Source organism: Nomascus leucogenys, chromosome 20 (assembly GCF_006542625.1).
Source record: "Nomascus leucogenys isolate Asia chromosome 20, Asia_NLE_v1, whole genome shotgun sequence".
Taxonomy (NCBI): domain Eukaryota; kingdom Metazoa; phylum Chordata; class Mammalia; order Primates; family Hylobatidae; genus Nomascus; species Nomascus leucogenys.
In genome coordinates, this window is record NC_044400.1 from 30,822,687 (window position 1) to 30,829,314 (window position 6,628).

General features: G+C 34.6%; 1 non-coding gene across 1 annotated transcript; it reads left to right on the forward strand.

The window, feature by feature from the left end:
• Window positions 1-896: 896 nt before the first annotated feature.
• On the forward strand, window positions 897-982 carry LOC115831949. The gene has a single exon (XR_004027436.1). It is a non-coding gene; the product is annotated as a small nucleolar RNA snR60/Z15/Z230/Z193/J17 (small nucleolar RNA).
• The last annotated feature ends 5,646 nt before the right edge of the window (window positions 983-6,628 follow it).

The following is a 6,628-nucleotide window of genomic DNA, read 5'->3' on the forward strand; positions in this document are numbered from 1 at the left end:
AAGTTGAAGGCACTGCTCATTTACCATTTTGAAAATCCTAGGACCCCTAAGAACTATGCTAAATCTACTCTGACTATGGCCTAGAAATGGAACAACACAGCCTGGATGACAGCACATCTGTTTAAAGCATGGTTTATTGATTGATAATGCACATGGTCACCAAGAGCGCTGATGGAGACATTCAAGGAGACTAATATTGTTTTCCTGCCTCCTAACACTATATTCATTCTGCAGCCTATGGATTAAGAAGTAATCTTGACTTTTGAGTATTATCATTTAAGAAGTAAGTTGAATAAGGCTATAGGTACCATAGATAGTAATTCCCTATGATAGATCTGGGAAAAGTAAATTATAAGCCCTCTGGAACTGATTCTTCGTTCTAGATATTATTAAGAGCATTAGTGATCCATGGGGTAGGATAAATTATCAACATTAACAGGAACTTGGAAGAAGTTGATTCCAACTCTTAAAAATAATTTTAAGGGATTCAATACTTCAGCAGAGGAAGTAACTCTAGATGTGGTAGAAATATTGAGAGAACCAGAATTAGAAGTGAATTCTAGAAATGTGAGTCAGTTACTGTAATTTCATAATAAAACCTTATTGGATGAGGAGTTACTTCTTATGCATGAGCAAATAAAGTAGATTCTTAAGATTGAATCTACACCTGTTGAAAATGCTGTGAACATTGTTGAATAGACAACAAAGAATTTAGAATGTTACATAAACATGGTTGAAAAAGCAGTGGCAGGGATTAAGAGGATTGATTCCAATTTTTAAAGAAGTTTTACTGTTGGCAAAAAATGCTATCAAACGGTATCACATGCTACACAGTAATATTTCATAAAAGGAAGAGTCAATCAATGTGGCAAACTTCATTGCTTCATTTTAGTAAATTGCCACATACGATGATGATAATACAGTTCAGCAGACAAAAACTGATTAGCAATATTAAGTGTTTCACTCCTTTCTGATGTAGAACAAAATGTTACAGCCACTCAAACTTCAGGCATCTTCATCCTGATCAGTCAGAAACCATCAACATTGCGGAAAAAGCAATCAGGAAAAATAAAATAAATAAAAGACACCCATATAGGAAAAGAGGAATCCAAATTATCTCTGATTGCAGATGATGTGATTTTTTACCTAGAAACCCCATAGTCTCTGCCTAAAACCTTATTGATCTGATAAAGAACTTCAGCAAATTTTCAAGATATGAACTCAATGTGCAAATAGGGGTAGCATTTCTATACACCAACAACATCCAAGCTGAGCTCCAAATCAAGAATGCAATCCTATTCACAATAGCCACACAAAGGATAAAAAAACTAGGAATACAGCTAACCAGGGAGGTGAAAGACCTCTACAATAAGAAATACAAAACACTTCTGGAAGAAATTAGAGATGACATAAACAAATAGAAAAACACTCTATGCTCATGGATAGGATGAATCAATGTTATTAAATGAACATAATGCCCCCCAAAATTTACAGATTCAACGTTATTCCTATCAAACTACAAATGACATTCTTCACAGAACTAGAAAAAGCTATTTTAGAATTTATATAGAACCAAAAAAGAGCCCAAGTAGCCAAAGCAATACTATGCAAAAAGAACAAAGCTGGAGACATTACATTTTCTGACTTCAAACTATGCTATAAGGCAACAAAAACAAAAACAGCATGGTTCTGGTAGAAAAACACACATAGACCAGTGGAGCAGAATAGAGAGCCCAGAAGTAATGTCACACACCTACAACCATCTGATATTTGACAAAATCAACAAAAACAAGCAATGAAGAAATGACTCCCCATTCAATAAATGCTGCTGGGATAACTGACTATCTATATGCAGAAAACTGAAATTGCACCCCTTGCTTACATAATATGAAAATCAATTTTTGTTGATATACAAAAATGAACTCAACATGGATTAAAGACAAATATAAAACTCAAAACTATAAAAACTCTGGAAGATAACATAGAAAATACCCTTCTGGACATAGGACCAGGAAAATATTTCATGACAAAGACACCAAAAGCAGTTGCAACCGAAACAAAAATTGACAAATGGGACTTAATTAAACAAAGAGCTTCTATGCAGCAAAAGAAACTATCAACTATCAACAGAGTAAACAGACAACCTACAGAATTGGAGAATATATTTGCAAAGTATGAATCTGACAAAGGTATAATATGCAGAATCTATGGGGAACTTAAACACATTGACAAGCAAAAACCAAACAACTCTATTAAAAAGTTGGCAAAGGATGTGAACATACACTTTTCAAAAGAAGGCATAAACATGGGCCAACAAGCATGTAAAAAAATATTCAATGTCACTAATCATTAGAGAAATGCAATTTGAAAACCACAATGAGATACTATCTTACACAAGCCAAAATGGCAATTATTAAAAAGTCTAAAAATAACAGATGCTGGCAAGTTTGTGGTGGAAAAGGAACACTTACATACACTGGGAATGTAAATTAATTTGGCCGTCATGGAAAGAAGTTTGGCAATTTCTCAAAGAACTTAAAAAAATACTACCATTCAACCCAGCAATCCTGTTATTTGGTATATGCCCAAAGGAATATAAATTGTTCTACTATAAAGACACATGGATGCATATGTTCTTTGCAGCACTATTCACAATAGTGAAGAAGTGAAATCAATTGAAATGCCCAACTATGGTACAATAGATAAAAAAAAAAAATATGTAGTACAGATACACCATGGAATACTATGCAGCCATAAAAAAGAAAGAAATCATGTATTTTTGGGGAACATAGATAGAGCTGGATGACATTATCCTTAGCAAACTGACACAAGAACAATGAACCAAATATGGTATGTTCTTACTCATAAGTGGGAACTAAACATTGAGTACATATAGACCCAAAGAAGGGAACAGACACTAGGGCCTTCTTGAGAGTGGAGGTTGGGAGAAGGGTGAGTATCAAAAACTACCTATCAGGTATTATGCTTATGACCTCGGTGAGGAAGCTATCTCTACACCAAACCCCCATGACATGGAATTTACCTATATAACAAAGCTGTACATGTAAACTTGACCCTAAAAAAAAAAACTGAGGCAGGACCCTCCACCAGCAAAAAGATTACGACTCGCCGAAGGCTCAGATAATTATTAGCATTTTTATAATAATTTTATTTCTAATTAAGGTATGCACTATTTTAGACATAATGCTACTGCACACTTAATAGACTATAGTATAGTATAAAGTTAACATTTATATGTATTGGGAAACCAAACTTTGTGTGACTCTTTTTATTGTGATATTTGCTTCACAGTGGAGGTCTGAAACAAAACCTGCAACATTTCTGTGGTAAGCCTATAAGTAAAGTGAAATATCATTTTTTATATGATAATTGCTGAAAGAACTTATAGGCTAAAATATTTCTGGTTTTCCAGATTAGGAATGTAAATGTACATATTTGTGTATTTAGACATATATATATACGCAATGTTAGAAATATACTGGTAAGAATGTGAAGTGATAGGCACACATATGCATTACTTTTGAATATCACAGATCTAGAAAGAAATTTGGCAAAATATATCAAATAATTTGAAATCATTACTTTCTTTGATTAATTACATTTTGGGGATACTTAAACAATAATTTAATACGTGAGGCTTAGTAATGTGCTTTAAACCAGGGGGTGGCCAACTACTATTTATGGGCCAAATCTATCCTATAACATTTTTAAAAAAATAAAGTTTAATAGGAGAACAGCCCATGGAATTTATAGAAAGACTTTATTATTGTTTATAGCAATTTTGTGTCACTAAAGCAGAGTTGGATACTTGGGACAGAGACAATATGGCCAGCAAAATCCAAAGTATTTGCTATCTGGCCTTTGACCAAAAAGGTTTGCAGACTCTCTTTTGTGCCAATGTTTTTATTTATTTATTTATTTTTGTTGTTGTTTTTTCACAACTTTTTTTGTCTTTAACTTTTATTTTACATTCTGGGGTACATGTCCCGGATGTACGGGTTTGTTACATAGGTAAACATACACCATGGTGGTTTGCTGCACAGATCAATTCATCACCCAAATATTAAGCCCAAAACTCATTAGCTTTTCTTTTTGCTTCTCTCCCTTCCCGCATCTCCAACCCATAGGCCCCAGTGTGTGTTGTTTCCCTCACGTGTCCATGTGTTCTCATTGTTCAGCTTCCACTTATAAGTGAGAACACGTGGTATTTGGTATTCTGTTTCTGTGTTAGTTTGCTGAGGATAATGGCTTCCAGTTCCATCCATGTCCCCACAGTATACATGATCTCATTCCTTTTTATGACTGCATAGTATTCCATGGTGTATATGTACCAAATTTTCTTTATCCAGTCTATCATTGATGGGCATTTGAGTTGATTCCATATCTTTGCTATTGGGAATAGTGCTGCAATGAACATAAACATGCATGTGTTTTTATAATATAGTAATTTATATACCCAGTAATTGGATCGCTGGGTCAAATGGTATTTCTGCCTCTAGGTCTTTGAGGAATTGCCACACTGTCTTCCACAATGGTTTAACTAATTTATGCTCCCACCAGCAGTGTAAACATGTTTCTTTTTCTTCACAACCTCACCATCATCTGTTGTTTTTTGACTTTTTAGTAATACACAATCTGACTGGTCTGACGTGGTATCTCATTGTGGTTTTGATTTGCCTTTCTCTAATGATCAGTGATGTTGAGCTTTTTTTTTCACGTGCCTCTTGGCTGTATGTATGTCTTCTTTTGAGAAGTGTCTGTTCATGTCTTTTGCTCAATTTTTAATGGGGTTATTTGTTTTATTCTTCTAAATTTGTTTAATTTTCTTGTAGACTCTAGATATTAGACCTTTGTCAAATAGATAGATGATAAAAATTTTCTCCATATACGACAAACCTACAGCCAATATCATACTGAATGGGCTGAAGCTGGAAGCATTCCCCTTGAAAACAGGCACGAGTAAAGGATGTCTTCTCTCACCACTCCTTTTCAACGTATTATTGGAAGTTCTTGCCCTGGCAATCAGGCAAGAGATAGGAATAAAGGGCATTCAAATAGAAGAGAAGAAGTCAAATTATCTTTTTTTGCAGATGACATGAGCCTATATCTAGAAAATATCGTAGTCTCAGCCCAATAGCTTCTTAAGCTGATAAGCAACTTCAGCCAAGTCTCAGGGTACAAAATCAGTATGTAAAAATGAGTAGCAGTCCTTTACACCAACAACAGGCAACCAGGGAGCCAAATCATGAATCAACTCCCATTCACAATTGCTACAAAAGGAATAAAATACCTAGCAGTAGCAAGGAAATTGAAGGACGTCTTCAAGGAGAACTACAAACCATGGCTCAAGGAAATTAGAGAGTACACAAACAAATGGAAAAGCATTCCTTGCTCATAAATAGGAAGAATCAGTATCATGAAAAAGGCCATATTGCCCAAAGTAATTAATAGACTCGGCGCTATTCCCATTAATCTACCATTGACATTCATTACAGAATTAGAAAAAAGCTATTTTAGAATTCATATGGAAACAAAAAAGAGCCCAAATAGTCAAGACAATCCTAAGCGAAAAGAACAAAGCTGGAGGCATCACATTACTCAACTTCAAACTGTACTACAAGCCTACAGTAACCAAAACAGCATGATAGTGGTACAAGAAATGACACATAGACCAATGGAGCAAAGTAGAGAACTCAGAAATAAGATTGCATGTCTACAACCATCTTATCTTTGACAAACCTGACAAAAACAAGCAATGGGGAAAGGATTCCCTATTTAATAAATGGTGCTGGCAAAACTGGCTAGCCATATGCAGAAAATTGAAACTGGACTCCTTCCTTACACCTTATACAAAAATTAACTCAAGGTGAGTTACACACTTAAATACATAAAACCCAAAACCTTTAAAACCCTAGAATAAAATCTAGGCAATACCATTCAGGACATAGGCATGGGCAAAGATTTCATGATGAAAACACCAGAAGCAACTGCAACAAAAGCAAAAATTGACAAATGGAATCTAATTAAACTAAAGAGCTTTTCACAGCAAAATAAACTATCATCAGAATGAACACACAACCTATATATTGGGAGAAAATTTTTGTGTCATTATTTGTTAGAGAAAAATGAGGACAAACTGCGTAACTAACAACAAGCTACTGGTTAGGTGAATTATAAAATATCTTTGAGATACATAACAATGTTAAAATGAAACGGGTTTATATGAAGGTTGTGGTGTGAGAAAATGATAATTTAATGAGCAATTGTACTTGGTGCTTTTGAGTCTTCTTTGTTAGTTTACATTCATGCTGCCACTGTACATTAAAATCACAAGCTTGTTAGATGTTTGTTCAGTGCTAGTCACTAGAAAAGATTCTGAGACTGCAACGTTAAGAGCCAGAACTTAATGATTGCAGAATAAGTGAAAAGTCAGGGAAATTGAGAAATAAGTACACAATGACAGAGCCTAAGAGCAAACTCTAAAGGAGTTGAAAATAGTTACACTGGAATACATTTTACTGAAAGTCAATTTTCAAAGTGTGTTTACGCATGGGAGTTTTGATTGGTCCTAAATGATTCTTTGCATTTTAAGAGGGCTACTTTTGAG